The sequence below is a fragment of the Cyanistes caeruleus genome, chromosome 12 (assembly GCF_971803275.1).
Source record: "Cyanistes caeruleus chromosome 12, bCyaCae1.hap1.1, whole genome shotgun sequence".
In the NCBI taxonomy this organism is placed as follows: domain Eukaryota; kingdom Metazoa; phylum Chordata; class Aves; order Passeriformes; family Paridae; genus Cyanistes; species Cyanistes caeruleus.
Genome location: NC_141712.1, coordinates 6,777,300 through 6,794,854, shown reverse-complemented (window position 1 = coordinate 6,794,854; position 17,555 = coordinate 6,777,300). Strand labels below are relative to the sequence as shown.

General features: G+C 39.6%; 1 long non-coding RNA gene across 1 annotated transcript; it reads right to left on the bottom strand.

The window, feature by feature from the left end:
• Positions 1-7,382: 7,382 nt before the first annotated feature.
• Positions 7,383-12,048, bottom strand: LOC147650831 (uncharacterized). Its single transcript, XR_015275556.1, has 3 exons — positions 12,007-12,048; positions 8,732-8,865; positions 7,383-7,423 (listed from the first exon to the last, which is right to left on the bottom strand). It is a non-coding gene; the product is annotated as an uncharacterized LOC147650831 (long non-coding RNA).
• Positions 12,049-17,555: the final 5,507 nt, after the last annotated feature.

The window sequence follows — 17,555 nt, the reverse complement described above, 5'->3', positions numbered from 1 at the left end:
TCTGTATTTTTTTTTCCTTCTCTTTTTATGCCCTACTATTTTTCTTTGGCAGAAACAGAAGAAACAAATGCTTTCATAATTTTCCCTTGCTTTAGAGCCAGTAAAGCTTTATGGTGTCACTTTACCATTTTTGCTCCCCCTTCCCAGTTTTTCTGCCACCACTTTTGTTGTTCTGTACTCTTTTTGCTGGCCTTCCTCCATAACCATCAGTCCCTCCTTGCAAGTACTCCTTCCTCAGTGACTTTACATCCTCGTGTTATGTCCTAGTGCAGTCTGAAGTGATCCAGATTTTCAGGTGGATTTTTGGGCAGCTGAAGGTTTGTTGGTGGAGGGAGGTCATCCTAAACATGTGAGGCAATGCTGAGTACTTCTGATGGAAAGTTTTTGGGTGCACAGCTGTGGCTTTAGGGAGAGGCAGGGATGTGGACTGGAGTGGAGCAGAGTCCTGTTTCAGGGTGGGGAAATATCCCCCCTTGCTTAACTCTAAGCCACTTATTTCACTCTTGTTCCCTTGGTTTCAAATGTTCTAAATCACTGCCTGAGAATCCGTTCCTGAAATCTGGAATCTTTATCCCCATGGATGTCCCTCCTGCTGAGACTACACAGTATCAGGAATAGCAGTGTGTTTTAGCTTGTGCTTTCCCTGATACTTAAAACCCCTCAGAAGACTGTCTGTGGATCCCAGCAGGATTTTGCTGCTCTGGTTTGGGCTGCATTTGCTGCAGGAGAGCCTGGCCCCTGTTGAGCTGTGGCCCCTGGAAGCTTTGCAGGATAATGTCTAAACACACAGTGACCACAAACTGGTGTTCTTCAAGGTTTACACTGGCTATAAACCACTGAACACATTTTAATTCATCCCTGTGCCCCTTCATTCCTGGTAGGTGTAAGTACATTCAAGACTTATAGGCAAAAATATTATTTCAGGTTTTTGAGATAAGATGGTGAAAAAATTGAAGCAGCACTAGCTTTAGTGTATATTTTCTATGTTAAGCATTGAGAGAATGGGGGATTAGGTCTAAAGTAACAAGCAGAGAATGGGAAAGATCTTGACTAGCTGAGAATTTCATGCTGTAAACATTATTCTAGAAATAGTCTTTTTGTGTTTCTGTTCTTTACCTTTTTAACAGCACAATTACCCATGACAATATCAATTGAAGAAGACATTAAAAAAACCCCACACAAGCCACCTTAATGAAATATCACACGCAGCTCAAACAACAAAAAAGATTCCCATTTTGGGGGCTTCTTTGCATTTATATTAATGATCAGTTTTTCTGTGGAGGAATTGCACAATATGGGTTTTTCCTGCTCGTTCATAATAGGTCATTCATTAGAGAAAATACTGGGAAATTATTTTCTGTGTCGGTGGATACAGGATGCCATCTGGGAGCTGAAAAAATGAAGAGAAATCAGACCGGAAAAAAAAAAAAAAATTAAAAACATGAAATTAGTTGCACTTAAGGAAACCAGATGAATATTGTCACAATCCCAGCCCCTCAGATAGGCTGCAGTAATTGGTATTTTGTCCATTTTCACAAGGGATGCAGTCACGGGATCGGCCGGGGGTTCCTCACTGGGCCCTCCCTGGGTGATCCAGTGCCACATTTCCCAGGGTTTGTCCCTTACTTGTCCAGTGCCACATTTCCCAGGGTTTGTCCCTTACTTGTCCAGTGCCACATTTCCCAGGGTTTGTCCCTCTCTGGTCCAGTGCCACATTTCCCAGGGTTTGTCCCTTACTTGTCCAGTGCCACATTTCCCAGGGGTTTGTCCCTTACTTGTCCAGTGCCACATTTCCCAGGGGTTTGTCCCTTACTTGTCCAGTGCCACATTTCCCAGGGGTTTGTCCCTCTCTGGTCCAGTGCCACATTTCCCAGGGGTTTGTCCCTTACTTGTCCAGTGCCACATTTCCCAGGGGTTTGTCCCTCTCTGGTCCAGTGCCACATTTCCCAGGGGTTTGTCCCTTACTTGTCCAGTGCCACATTTCCCAGGGGTTTGTCCCTCTCTGGTCCAGTGCCACATTTCCCAGGGGTTTGTCCCTGTCTGTGCTCAGCCCCAGGCTCACCAGCACCACATGGATGCTCTTTGCCATTTCCTCCTGCAGCTTTTCCCAGCTGTCTCCTCACTGGCACTGCTCCTCTCCTTTCTGCTGCCAGTGTTCTGCTCCCTTTATTCCAAGGTGCTCTCTGACCAGCCCTGTAACACAAGGCTACTGTGATATAGCACTAATTCTCCTCCCCTGGTCCAAAAACAACAGGTAGATCAGAAAACCTCTTAAAATGTGAAATTGGCTACTCTGACTCCAGTTCCAGGGTAATTGAAAATCCAGTGCTCATCATTTTGGGGTTAGGTGGATGGCTTAAGCTAGAAGGAGGATGCCTACATCTGCTGATAAGGAAATCACAACAATATATTAAGATGAATATGGCCATATGCCAATTTTTCCCCCTCATAAATAAGATCCTTGTTTACCAAATGTTCAGTTTTGGTTATGTCACTATAAAAATCAAGCAGCTGGTAATTCAGACTTGATTAGCAGGTCTCCAGTTTTGATTAGTAAATTACTGTAGTAATCAAGGTTAATTCTCATTTCAGAGCTATGCCACAGATTTTATTTCTTCCAGACAACTGGATTTATCATTCTGGAGAAGGAATATTTTAATAAATATTACAAAAAATATCCAGAAATAGATTAAAAAAGCAGATCCAAAGGGGTTTTGAAAAAATGGGGAAGCAGAGCAGCAATGCTGCTCAAACATGAAACAGTTAATGTCCTAGGAATAAAATTCCAAGCTGCAATTTTGCAGTAGATTTCCACATAATATATGCAGAGATAGCATTGCTAATTCCTTTTACCTAGTGTTTCTATTTCTATCTTTAAAAATTGTTTTCTTTGGATCTTCATCTTTCATTTTAAAAGAAAAAAAAAAAGTATACAGAGAGGCTTAAAAAGAAGCCCAAGAGACCATTATTAGTATAAAGATAAACAGTAGAATGGATTCTAACTGAGCCAGAAAACATCACTGTAGAATTTACATAAAATTTAGTTTTCAACCAAACATATTGCACATCCAGTTCCAGCTCATCTCATAATGAATATTCAAGCTTTTGAATGACCCACATGTCCCATAAGTGAGCAAGAGTCCCCAAAAGCCATCATTGTTGTTGAAGAGGCACAATATTAAAAAACACTGAGAATTCATTAGGGATTTTTTTTTTCCATGAAACTTTTACTAAATCTTTAGCCTGCAAATGCTGCGATGATTTGAGCATAGAAGTTTGTCAGGGATTTGAGGCTGGATAACAAACTCTTATATGGTTTTTAATTAGGATGATATTATTATTTTCTAGTCATAATTCTGGGTCAGATTCTGTGTATCTCTCTCACATCACTTTTGTATAATTAGAGACTAAATTATCTAAAATAAATATGAAGTTTTGCTTTATCTACTCAGTACTGCATGCTTTTCCCAGACAGGAAGAATAGGCAATTTTTAAATCTACCATAATATTCCACTCAAAATATTGAGATAAATTTCTCCCCAATAACACAGAAAGAATTAACTAAAGAAGCCCTAAAATATATGTATATCGAGACTAATTACTGAAAATTCAGTAAAAACAGAATTCAGTATAAAATTATGCAATTTCTATGTCCCTTGAGGGAAAAAGAAAACCAAAACCACAAACCCCAAAATCCCTTTTCTACAGAAAACATGCCATGTCCTTTTGTAAAAGGCTGAGGAGGCACCTGGAATTCACTTCTGTTTCCATATCCCTCTGGACTAATTTTGCCACGAGCAATTTCCCTATGCCAATGGGAATGGGGGGGGTTTGAATCACACCAGGTTCAACTGTGCTTCTAATTCACACCTTGTTCCTGATGATGGCAAACAGAAGATGCTTCAGAAGGTTCCTTCCCAGTGCTAGAAAGTCAATAGCTGTCTCATGGCCTGAAGCAAGGAGATCCTTATCCTTCCTGCCTCTTTCCCTCTATAAAGAAGTCCTAGATAGTTAACATTAGGTCTTATCTGCATGGTTCATTTACAGCCCAGCATCTAATGACCCAAACATTGGCAGAAATGGGAAAGCAACTTGATCTATGAACATTTATTTAAGATTAACTCTTTGTTAAAATAACAATCAATTTGAGTGGAAAGTAAGCATATACAGGCTGGATTTACTGAGTATGTTAAGACTCGTCTCACTTTCACACATCAGCAACTTAGGAAGCCCCAAAATTTGCAAGAGAAGAGGAGAAAAACATATTTTCAGGCAGAAAGACTAAAACAAACATTTTACTGGTGGGGGGGGAGAAAAAAAAGGTGTGTGTGTGCGCTTTTTGCAGTGTGTCTCATACATACACGACAAGATTCACCTGGGGAAGGAAGGGGTGGCGTGTGGGGAGCAATTGCAACCAAGGCACTGCATTAATAGGGGACTTGCACAGATTTCTGGCTGGTCTCCAGTGGTACAGCAGCTCCTTGATTTTACTCATTGCTTTTGCGCATGTTTTTATTTTTGGCTTTGGCTTTCCTCTCCTCTGCAGCTCTTCCAAGTTCCACGGGAGGAAGCACACAGCTGTCATTCCTGGGGAACAGCACAGGAGACAGTGGCCCCTGGAACCAGCTCTCCCACCAACAGATCTGATGCAGGCACGTACAAAGAGCCTCTCCTGGCCAGACTGATTCCCCAAGACTTTGGTGAATCACAACCAGCAGCTGTCAGGCTGTGGTTGAAGTATGGATAAAGATATATTTGAGGATATTAACAGAATCCGGAATATCATTCAAAACTACAGCCACCAGAAGTTAATTGTTGCCCTACTGGGAAATAAAAACTTTGATAGGGAAGGAAGAACTGCCTCTAGACCCCTTGGATAGAGACAGGGTGGCCTGCAAATGACTCTGCTGGGTATTCACCACCCTTTGCCAACTCCCAGACAAGCAACAAAAAGGGAATACGACCAGGGAGTCACTGCAATCTTGTTATCCCCTGCAGAACAATAGCTTTCTTAAGAGCAGCCTGGCCTAGTGTAAATGAGAAAAGTCATAAGGTTCCTGGAAAGGTATTTATTTTATCCACAGGTAGGATTGTAACACTGAATGTGATAGTCTCTATTTAGGGTGATTAATAATATGTTATGTTGCTTGTTTTGAGTAAAGACTATAGGCCAACTCCTGCCTTGGCTCAAAGCCCATTGAATCAATTGTTTAGCCTAAAAAATGGATTACAGGATGTGGCTATAATTTATGCATATGAAAATGCAGAGGATTCTACTTTAGAGACAGTAATTTTTATTTCTGTGCACTGCAGTAGTGCTTAGAACCCAAGATGTTTTGCTCAGGACAGTATCCAAATGCACAGGAATTCCATCTTGGTCTGTACCCCAAAGAGTCTTTGATTCAGGCAAAAGACAAGTGAGAGCAAACAGATGGGGAGAGGGGCAGAAATGACAAGGTAACTGGGAGATAATTACGATCACTATGCAGTCACAGCACATCAGCTGCCTAACCACCATCATTATTTTAAGGTGTCACAGCAGAGGAGAGTTTTAAGGGAGGATGTGAAGGAGGGCAAGTGTAGTAGCTTGGCAGATTCTTATAGGAGTGGACTCTTGCAGAAGAAAACAAAATTACTACTATTACTAAATTTAATAAATCAATATTTCAAACTGGGACCCAATTCTGGGCTTCAGATTTGGGCTGTGCTTGTCAAAAGTTGAGACATGAAGAGTCAGATGGTTTCTCCTAGCAAGCATAAATCTAGAGAGAAAGATGTAGGAAGACATAATGTCTAGAAGGATACAATGTCTAGAGAAAAATCAAGCCTAGAACCTGAGATGATGGTGCCAAAACAGTGATCACAGCTTTAGTTTTTGTTTTGCAAGGCGCTGTTGCCATGAAAGTCCCTGCACTGAAAAGGGGGAACACTTCTGAGACTTGCTATACCTTAGATCATGAGCAAAGTGTATGGAAAAGTGAGAAAAACAGATGACAAAAAGAACAAAAACTCCTCTTTAAACAATTTATGGCTTTTTGGTTTACTTTTTTTTTTTCCTACAAAGTTAGTACAGTTTATAGTTCAATAAATAAACCACTGAAAACAAACCATTTCTTTTTGTCACACATATATGCTCAATTGTTGTGTTTCATTGTGGGAACTGAATAAAAGAAACCTAAGTATGGAGCTGCTTACACAAACTTGTAGGAGTAACTTTTGGAGAGCCTGAGCATTTGCAACTCCAATCTTACTGTGAGCAAAAATAGAAAGGACACTATGCATGCTACTGCAAAACAATTTTTATATTATAAATATGTTTAGGTGGTATTTAAATTACCACCAGAGCTCTGACCTTGATTACAAATGATCATAAAGTAAAGAATACTTTGAAGTACCCCAAACTGTAGATCAAAATGCTTGTATATTCATCACTTTGACTAAGATCCAGCCAAGATTTTCTTGGCTAATAAAGACTGTAAATTAAATAGAAAACAGGCCCAGTAAAGAGAGGTCATGGCTGGTTTTTTAAATGCTTACAGTCCTTTAGGGCAGGATGTCTGTGCTGCTTTAATTGTTTAGAGTTTCACTTTCTGCCATGGGAGCTGCAAATGTGCAAGCCTCTGTCTCATAATGCTGCAATATAAACCTCCATTTAAACTTGATGGGTCCCTTCTCATTGGAGTTTTATTTTCCAGGCACTTTTGTGATGTGCTCTTTTATGAGCAGTGTGAATAAATATGATGGCAATATTACCTATGCAAATGGGCAGAACTAAAATGTCTTGGGTTAAGAAAAAACAACAAAAATTCTCTTTTAAAACAGAACCAAAGACCCAAAACATTAGCTACATTTTTCTTCTTTTAATAATGTGTTTGTTCTTGCCAGTTAGCATTTCTCTGCAGCACAAATGACCCGTGATTTGATTGGCAAAGTGTGAAAGTGAACCAAATTTCAGTCTTATTCTGATTCTTCTTCAGTGTGTAGATGTGTGGCCACACTGGGGCTGCTCAGCAATCCTAACTTTTGGGAGGATCAGATGCTTTCCCATCCCACCTTCTCCCAGTCCATGTGGAGAAGTGGCTGTGCTCGATGGTGTGCAAACCAAACTCCTGTTGTATGAGTACCCATGATTTATCCCACCATCCCTAGCAGGGTTGTTATGAGCAGAGCTCTACATGCCCTAATGAGCAGATTTTGCACTTGATTTGTCTGAGGACTCTCCAATGAATCAACTTTTCAAAAGTCTTGAATGCCACGCAAATAAAACATCTTTGGGGATCATGACCTTAAAATATAGGACAAATTCCCACTTCTAATCCTGCTGGATCTGCCCAGACTCTAAATGGTTTCTATATTTAAGTGATAAAATCATTGTGACTCACCAGAGCAGGACACTGTTCTCTGATTCTGTCATTTTGTTTGCCTGAAAAGGAGCCAAGAATGAAGATTTACAAAGCAGATTATGGATTTTGTACATCTCAGTGAAAACACGTGATTGATAAAGTGAGCTGTCAGCTCTTTGTGATAGTCATGCAAGGGGTGTAAATGGAAGGGCAGGGGATTGACTGCATTGTGTCCTACTGGTAAAACACCCCATCCTTACTCATACTAAATTAAAATTTCAGATGTGTTAGAATCACTCTACACTAAAGTGCAGATTTCTCAGGACTACCAGCCCAGAGATTAAACTGTTACTAATTAGGATGCCATGATATTATTTAGTTCAAGACACTCTTTGTGGGGAGGATAGTGCAGGAGAAAATAGACAATAGCCAGCACACTACTGGATTGCACAGCTCCCTGGTAAAATTCACATTGCTTCTAGTGATTTTTTCCTATTCTCTAGGCTGAGGTTAGATTCTGGTTTCTAGTTACATCATTGTAAATCTGCAGTGAGAATACAAGAGTCCAATGATGAGGATTTTGTTAAAAACAAAAAACAAACAAACAAACAAAAAACCAAAAAAAAACCAACCCTGGAGTCACAAATGAGACATTCCTATGTTCCCTGTATTCTGCACTGTGCTTTTATTTTGCATCCTTCCTTGCCACTTTCCTTTCTCAACCTCTGTACTTATTTTATTCCATCCTCTCCTACCCATTCCTATTGATGTTTTTTATGGCTTTGGGTGGGTGGTTAACTGGCATTAGGAAGAAAAGCCATACACAAATATATCCCCATTTAGTACCAGCCAGGGCACCTGCCTCCTTCCTCTTGGTTACCTCAATGTTATTATGAAACAAGCTGTATATTTATTATTTAAACAATATTAAACAGTAGGGAAAAGAAAGAACAGTGTGGTGTCCTACAGAGAGAGAAAAGGAGCAGTTAAATGAGTACCTTAATTCCTTGCTATTGAGAAGCTGTTACTATTACAAACAGCAGCAAGACTTTTAAATCAGGCCTCTGGAACAAAGCATTCCAGTGTCACTTTTACATTAGTGATTGCAGTTGATGTCATTTTCACAAAACAAAATTATAACCAAAATGGATATTTCAGGTCAAAGTGCCACAAAGAGTATATAGATACATTTCCATCAATAAATTTGCCCTCTTCCTGCCCTGACATAAGTGTTCAACCCCTTGTGATTGACGTTTTTACCACTAAATTATACTATGTCTGCTTCTAGAAGAAATGTCTCCATTACAAAATTAGCTAACCATCAACATAACATAAAATAACTTCAACATGGTGTCATTTCACAAGAATATTGATTCTCACAGACTTACTGGATTAAATCCTGGTTTCCCATAAAAGGAGCAGCCATTATGTCTTTGGTAGACAGAAAAATATATATCGTGGAAAGATGTATATTGGGGTGATTAAAACTTCATTGCTGAGCTCAGAAGCACAAGATTTTGTCCTGTGGCAAAAGAAAATGGTCAAATTATACACAAGAACAAGGCTAAAAACCAGCTACAAGTCTGTCATTTTATTTCCCTCTGCTGGAAGATACTTTTGACTATTGGTTTCAAAAGAAAAGTCATCAGTCATTCTAGACTGACCATTGAGACTGCCAAAATCCTTTCAGGACCTTGTGCATGTAGCTTTTCCTTCTTTTAACTCACCTTTAATGCTAATGCTTCATACCTCACAGGATGTTTTGATTAATACTTGAAAAGTCTTTGAAATTCTTAGCTGAGCAAAGCTATTTAAAGGCAAACAATCACAGAATGCAGATGTAGTTTCTTTGTGTATCAAAACTGTAGAAAGACAAGCTACTTAGAGAACAGATTTTTTTTTTTGTGGCCTTCTCCACTCTCTTTTTCTAGACTTGCCCTATATTTAACATTGAAATAATAATGGGATAAACTCACTCTAGGCAGAACTTTTTGATTTTAATGAAATTACATTGGGGATAAATTTGGCCCAATTCTCCATGGTGAGCTGCGTATCAGAGAAGTTGCTAAAAGAGAAAATACCACTTCTATGACCACAGCTCAGTCCTGGTATACACAATATTTTGAGTTTCAGCCTGATTTCTTCGAAACAGATGAAAAGCTGTCTCCATTAAGTGAGGCCAATGCTAACTGCAGTGTCCACTGCACTGTCCTGAAGGTCCCCAGTCTGCTGAGGGCTGGTGCTGTGCTCAGAGAACAGCAGTGAGCAGCTGCCAGATTTCTCACTTTCAATCAAGGACTTTTCATCTGTCTCCATCTCAGAATGAGAATCTTTACAATCCAGTTGGTGCTGCACTCCCCTGCAGAGGAGAGGCGGGTGCCACACCAGCTCCAGGAGGACTGTCAGTAACGAGGTGTGGGAGACGTGGGGGAAGCAGGAGGGATTGCAATTCCAGTGTCCAGGGCAGGGTGAATTCCTCGAGAAGCAAAGCCCCATGCCTGGAGCACAGCTTGTGCAGGTTTGTGGGGCAGGGGCACACGTGGGGCTCTGCTCAGCAGCATGAGAAAGGAGCACTTCACCTTGGGAGAATCACTCTGTAGCTGCTGCCAGTGAAGGATAGTCTGTCACCATTCATCCCTGCCCATTAGGGCTCCGAGAGGACAATGCTACCAGTCTCTGCCCATTCAATCCTTTTCTGTTGGCATATTACTATTTTATCATTTTGATCTTCTCCCTACTGAAGATAAAAGACACCATGGGCGGGATTCATGAATGACTACTGTTATTTATCGACCCAGGACTTTTTGAACATTTTTTCCCCTCTGATTCATGAACCACTTTTCCATATTCGAAAAGCACTTCATAAATCGTTCAGCACCAGCAGAAATTAATAATAATGAATTCATTTACATAAAAGGACTCATCCTGCCAGTTGCTGATAATGTTTAAGCCAGAACCTTGTCGGCAAACAGGATTTTTGCTTGCAGTGCAGGAAATAATCTTTTGTTTATAAATTAATTAAAACATACTTTTCCTCCGCTTTTTAGAGCTGCTGTGGGGACATTGGGCAACATATTATGTATTTTTTTTTCCTGTTTTGTTTTTTTTTTTCCTAAAAAATGGTATTGCTTGGGGCAGAAAAAGGGATATTTGGTAGCCTTAAGAGTCAGACTTTTAAAAGAGAGTAATGTGTTTTGATTTGTTTTAACATCTCGAGTGAGGATTTCTTCCTAAGCCATTGGCAGCTGCATTTCACGAGGGTTGTTTTGAATGTATTCTTTGCTGTGGATCCATCCGTGTTCAATCCTCCCCTCCTTAAGTCTCATCCTGAGTTTCAAATTCAAGTGAACTTAAAATCATAACAAGAACCTCCCACGTTTCCTCTGAACTCAAACCCACGAGTTTCACATGATTCTGATGCAAAGCTATCTATAATGAGTCCCAGGTTTATTTTTGGAAAGGAAGGATGACCCTGAGTGAACACTTCCCTAACGCCACTTGAGGGGTAGAACGTGTGAATGGATGTTTAATGCCATGCTTTACCCCATGTGTGCTCTGTGTGTTTCACTACATCTGAATGGCAGTGCCCCTTTCCCAGGACCAGATTTACATCTCTACCCAAATAAGAAGCTCGTGGTCTTGTGGCGCTGTGGGACAAATTTCACAGAAAAATAACACTTACAAGCCCACCCCATGAATTTCCCTTGGGATCTCCAGCCCAGCAGAGTCAGCACCACACATCCCTTGTCTCAGTGCTTTCCTGGCTGGCCTCACACTTCTCCAGGTGACTCCATGCACCAGGGAGATCCGTAGATCTTCTCTGCCCATGTGGTTTTCATGGAGACTCCTGCAACAAAGTTCAGCTTCCATTTGGGGGCTCAAGCCCACACTGTGCACAGCAATAGCAAACCTCAGCTGCCCTGTGCATTCAGGCCCAGCTCTTTGCAGAGAAAGCCAGGAAGGCCCCGTGCATTCTGCTTTTCTAAGTCACACATGAGAGCACTCAGAGAGGTTTACAAGGAGGGAAATGAAAGAACCGTATGAAGATTTTACACAAAAAAATAACCTAATTATCTCTTAATATTCTGAAAGGACCAAAACACTTGAGTGTCAAGTATCATTGTAAATGAGTGAAAATATTTCTTAGCTTGTTTATTTCTTTGTGTACAGCACCATTATCGGAAATTGGGATATGGAAAATGATTTGCTACTTTATTCGATTTTTTAGTGTTGGAATTTGTCATTTGGTACTCTGATTTTTATTTGTATTTAAGCTTTTCCTTGGCAAACACAGAACTGAGTGCTATCACAAAGAAAGACTAGAAGCTGGAAATGTGTATTATTAGTTTGATCTGCATCCTATGTATGTATAGGGCTTCAATAGAAAAAACACTTTTGAAAACAACAACAAAAGGCCTGGATTGTCTGTTTCTACTTTTGCTCTTAATTGGTGACATCTGGGTTTGTTGGTATTGAATGAAACTTTTATTTTGTGTTTTTGAGAAGGAAGAGTTGGCTGACTGGTTGTCTTTATATGGTTTAATTTCCTCTCATGTCCCCTTTTCCTTTATTTCACTGTTTGAAGACTTCTAAGGTAAATAATAAGGGAGCCAAAAGAGCTCTCTAGACAATTCACTGGACTGTTCTGAGCTGAACCACTTACCTGCAGCACAAACTGGGCAGCTCACTTCAGCTTTGTCTTCATCTGTAAAACAGAGTTAATGATTCAGCTTAGAAAACTTTGAGTTATGTTCACCAAAATCATGATATAAATCTAATATATTATCCTATTAGTATTCAGATCACTTCTTCTGTGTAAGCCACCATGTAACAAATGGCATGTTGCTTCCCCAGTCTGCTTGATGTAAGTTTGGGTAATTATTGATATTGCCAGTTATTATTGCCAGTTTACACCAGTGTATGATCAAAAACAGCCTATCACAGGGTTGTCAAGGCTGTATTTGCTCCGTTTTATCCTTGGCTTTAGCAACTTTTTATGGATTTCACTAAAAGAAGGAGATAGAAAAAGAATATTTGGATGTGGATCAGAAAACAGAAACTGGAATCAAGCTTTTCAGCAGAAATCATCTGGGGGAGAGGGGAAAGCCCTGTCTGTGGCAGTAAAATGACATGCTAAGCAGACTGAAAGCAACCTTCACAATTTAGGAGCTCACTTTTCTCAGTGGATAAATTCAAGACATTGAAAATGTAAAGCATTTGGAGAGGTGATTGTGACAAGGACAGGAGAGAGGAGGGGTCCTGGATTGTGCTGTCTACAACACCAAGTGAAACTGTGTTTAGTACTGGAGAGAAAACATCAAACTGGGAAATAACCCAGGCTTAAGGTTCCCCAAAATTCCTGTCCAAGCAAGGGAACTGTCAAGTGGAGGCTGCAAACAGAATCGAGGGCTTTATCTGACTGTAAGACCCTGATTCTTCACAACACTCAGCTGCAGAAGGATCTTCAGCAAAATGCAAAGTTACTGCACACCAGACAGGCCTTTGAAAACATCCTACTGCAAGTGAAACTGAGTTATAAAAACCTATCAGCCCTGAATGAAAGCCTGTTGGGAGCTGCAAAGAGCCACTAAGTCCTGATCCCTGTAGGAGCTGCAGATGTTGCTGGAAGCCACTACTAAAAACAAGCCAAGTCTGGAGCTGGAGCTGCTCAGCACCTCTGAGGATTTGGCCTTCGATTTGAGCAGCCCACAGACCCCAAAGCCCGATCCTAGGAGGCTTCTGAATAAGCTTTAGGAGGGGGAAAAATCTGAGGCAAGCTTTCAACCTTCTCATTAGTTTTGGTAAGGATCTTCAAAGTTATTTTCATGAGGAAAAGAGCTGGAAAAGTAACTTGCTTAAAGGAATTCTGAAAATCTGAGTTCTGTTCCTGTCCTCTCCAAACACAGAAACAGAGTTTTCAGGAATGGGCCAGGCCACAAAGGCAAGTTGGAGAAGAAAAATATAATTAAGGCAAAAGATTTATTGTGAGAATCAATACATAAAAGCAATCACAGCAAATGATTCTGTTACTCATTTTCACACTTCTGCAAAAAATATTCATGTTTTTCAGTTATCAAATAATCCCAAGATTTTAAAACATCAAATAAAGTTTATGTCAAGTGTTTGCCAAACACAGGAGATCCTACCACATGGTCTAAGTGGAAAGTACTGCAGGCCATATAAAGCAAATGGCAAGGTTTAAAGAAGAAATTGCTATATGGTTTTTAGTTTCTTTCTGGGGTTTTGGTTTTTTTGGGGTTTTTTTTTGATATTCTGGAAAGCTTTAGCCATGAGAAGCCAAATGTTTTACCATTAGTTTCCAGGGGGAAGTCCCTGTCCTCTCTCTGCACCAGGGCTTGAATCTCTAGTAAAAATACTATAACATTCATTCAGTACATGCACTGCTCCAAACTGACAGATCATCAACTGGATTTCCCAAAATTATGAAAAAAGATGAAATATCTGTGAGACTAGAAAAAAAGTGGAAGAAACAAGAAATTGAAATCCCCAGCATACTTGGGTTCTTTATAGTCACATGATGACTTCTGAATGTTGAGGGATTAAGTCTTAAGGTATATTTTTGGGATCACACTTTCAAGCTTCCTACATAATCATGAGACCTAGAAAGTTTTGTTTTACCTTTAAAAAAAATTTCTTTTTGCATTTGCAGGAGCTGAGGCTTTAAATAAAGCATCAAATACCTCAAAGTTCATGATAAAATAGTAAGAACTGGCAAAGCTGCCTATGATAACAAGCAAAACTAATTTCAGAAGCTAGTAGAGAAGAAGGAATAAAGTAGAGTGCAAGACAGGAGAAGGTTTTGAAATGTTATCAGTTGGGAAAGGCTTCATGCTTTCATTAGCTTGGCACTGTTAGGAGTGGCTACCTCAGCCTTTCGTGCCTAGGTGTGAGGTGTGAGTTTTTTGTGGACCAGAGACTAAACCACACACTAACAATTTCAGTCCTTTCCCACTATTTCAAATTGTATTTCTCTTTTGCTTTTATTCTTGCTCTTATTACTGTTTTTCTCTCTAAATTTTCCACTGAAGATAGGAATCTCTTATTGCCTCCTCTCTCTCAGCACAGAGCCACGCACGAGTCCCAGCACAGCTCCTTCTCCTGCAGAACACACATTTTCCACCCCTGGCAGAGGGAAAGCTGCCCTGCCCTGGATGCTCCATTTGCTGTGATCCATCTCTTCCCAAGCCATGGGATATCCCTGGATGAGAGAGCTCCTCTCAGAAACCAGCCAGACACTGTGGTGTTTCCCAAGGTTACTCTTTTTGTGACCCACCTTTTACCTGAGAAAGCAAAGAACCTTTTTGTCCAGCTCCTGCTTCCAACAGGAAAGAGGAAAGAGGAGAGGAAAAAGATCTCTGTATGAGGATGGCTGTATCTCACCTGTAAATTAGCTGCATTTGAAGCAGCATCAGAACGTGGCAGAAATGGTGAGCTGGAAGGATCATCTAGAGCAAGGCTTCCCAAATATTTCTGAACTGTCTGATTAACATCAACTCTCAGCACTTCTCAGATGTTACCAGACACCAGATTTCTCACTGTTAAAATGATTTCTAAGGATCTCCACCTTCAACCACTTGCAAAGTGAGAAGATCTCACCTCTACTCCTCACAAAGACATTATTGAACCTGCTCTTAAACTCTCTTTGGCATGACACAGCCTAATTACTTTCTAGGAAACTGCTTCCAGTGTTGCAGAGAAGAAAACTCTGGCTAGATCCCTCACAGAATAACATCTCTGTTTTCCCTAGCAGACATGAAAGAAAGTGGAAGGCAGTTCTATTTTCTTAGACCGTCTTCCTTGCTTTTGCTTCTCCATTCAGCTCCAAGACTGTCTTGCAGCAGATATGGAGCAGTATTCTGGTGTATCTAGAACAGAAAATTTCTCTCAAGCACTGAGAAACAACCTCAAAGCACAGAAAATAGAGTGATGTAAACCAACTGGAACACTTCATTTCACTGTCAGAAGGGAGGAATTTTGGGTTTAACTAATTATTTTATAAGCTCTTTCAAATACAAGAAGGGTTACATAGTAAATGATGTCTATATTTTTCTTAAATAAATTAATGTATTTATTTATTTGGTACTTTCAATAGGTGTTTTAGATATAGGATAATATGATAACCAGCTGTAAGAATTTATAAATATATGTAATATTTACCTAAATTAGATATCTAGAAATGCCATGGAAGTTGCTTTCTACTTTTAAAGGTCACAAGTTTTACAGTTTTAAACCCCTGATACAAAGATAGAAAGCATATGGTACATGTTTAAATGGGACTTTTAAAAAATTTGAGATATTGAAGAATATAATCAGGCATTTAATATAATTTAATATCTCAATTGCTTAAAGCCAGATTACAGCTGTGTCATAGAAGTGAGAAATACAAATACAAATTTTAAGATGAGATGTGGCTGATGAGGTCATTGATGAACTCAGTTTCACTACTGGATCAAGGTAGCTGCTGGACCAAATACAGAAATTCTTCCACTGGTGCTCAAAACCCAGCCCTTCCTCAGTTCTATCACAGTTTTATCCCCCTTTTTGGATTACCAAAGACGTATGAACACTGATCAAAGTACTGACCATATATATAAAAAATAATATCATAATCATTGTCATTGGACTATGAAAGTCACTGTCATTTAGGCAGCAAAAACATTAATGATAGGATTATGAAAATCTGGGATGAACTATGGTGCAAAGAGTAAATTATAAATCTAGTTAAAATTATAGCTACTTGAATTTGTATAATTCCAGGCTGCTCAAGAACTGTTGAGGGACTGCTACCTCCCAGTCTGTTTTCATTTACAAGTTCACTTTAGAAACGTTGAAGATTCTGTACTTATCAGAAAATTGCTCACTCACTGAAACCAGCTATTTTTAAGGTTTTATTTAAGGTAGATAATGAATAAGACTAAATTGATGCCAGGCATGAAGCAATTTTAACCAATACATTCAAAGTCTATAATACAAAATATTGGAAAATTATATGTACAGTAATCTCAAGTAACTAGATGTTAAAATTCCATGGAACCCAGAAACTCTTCTATTCATTCTGTTCTTCTTCTTCTTTCAACCTCACTGTGGGAGGCTCCATCTCTGACATCTTTATATATGATGTTCTCATTTCAAAATGCCAGTGAACCTTCAAATGAACACTTGCCTACGATCTTTGAATTCAAAAAACCTTAAATCAAGGTTTTCATATTTTAGTGCACTCAGCCATAATATGCAGTGAAAGAATTTTGGTATTTAGTCTAGGTCTTATTTCAGAAGAAAGGAAAAGATGACTCTCAAAATGAAAATAGTTCAGTAGAATGAAATACCAGCAGCACTGGGTAATTCCGAGACAGGATACTTCAAACGTATATTGAAAAGCAAGAGAAATGAAAAGCCCTTTAGAAAGTTAAATCTGGAGCAAAATAAAGTATGCCTTATAAGAATTTCTCATATATTATCATGAAAGAATGAAAATAAAATGACATAGGGCAAGCAGTGTCTGTACAGTACTTGGAGCCTGGCACCTCCTCCCAGTGTTGGTGTATGCAGGATTTGCATGAAGAGCTTTGAAGATCTCACTCCTGGTGGGTATTAGAACAAGGCAAGCAAGGACAGCTTGATGCTCTGGTGAACACAAAATTATCATGAACACACTTCTCTTAAATGCATTAAAACAATCCCTTTTATTTTGTTATTGGGATGTCAAGGTTTTAAAGCTACAAATATTTTCTGAGGCCACTTGTTAGAACAAACCACCTTCTATACTTCCCTTTGTTATCACCTGTACACACACAATTCAATAGGACATAAACTAAACCAACTCTCTAAGTAATTTGGTGGAATGATGCAAATCTGCTGCTGAAGTCTCAAGTCAACCTTGTATTTCCTTTTATGAGATTACCTCCCTGAGCGACCTGTTCCAGAGTCCACCACATCCAGAGTAAAAAGTTATTCTTAAATCTATGCTCCATTTTCCCTCTATCACTTTGTACCCATTGCTCCTTGTCCTGTCACCACAGCTTCTGAGGGACAGTCCCTCTCCAGCTGCCCTGTAGGCCCCTTCAGATACTGGGCTGTGGCTCCCAGGTCTCCACTCTCACTATACCTGAATAACCATCAGAGCCACAAAGAAATTAAAGCCTATTTACACAAGAATGTTAAAGCTTAACTAGTGGCAGAAACAACAAAAAC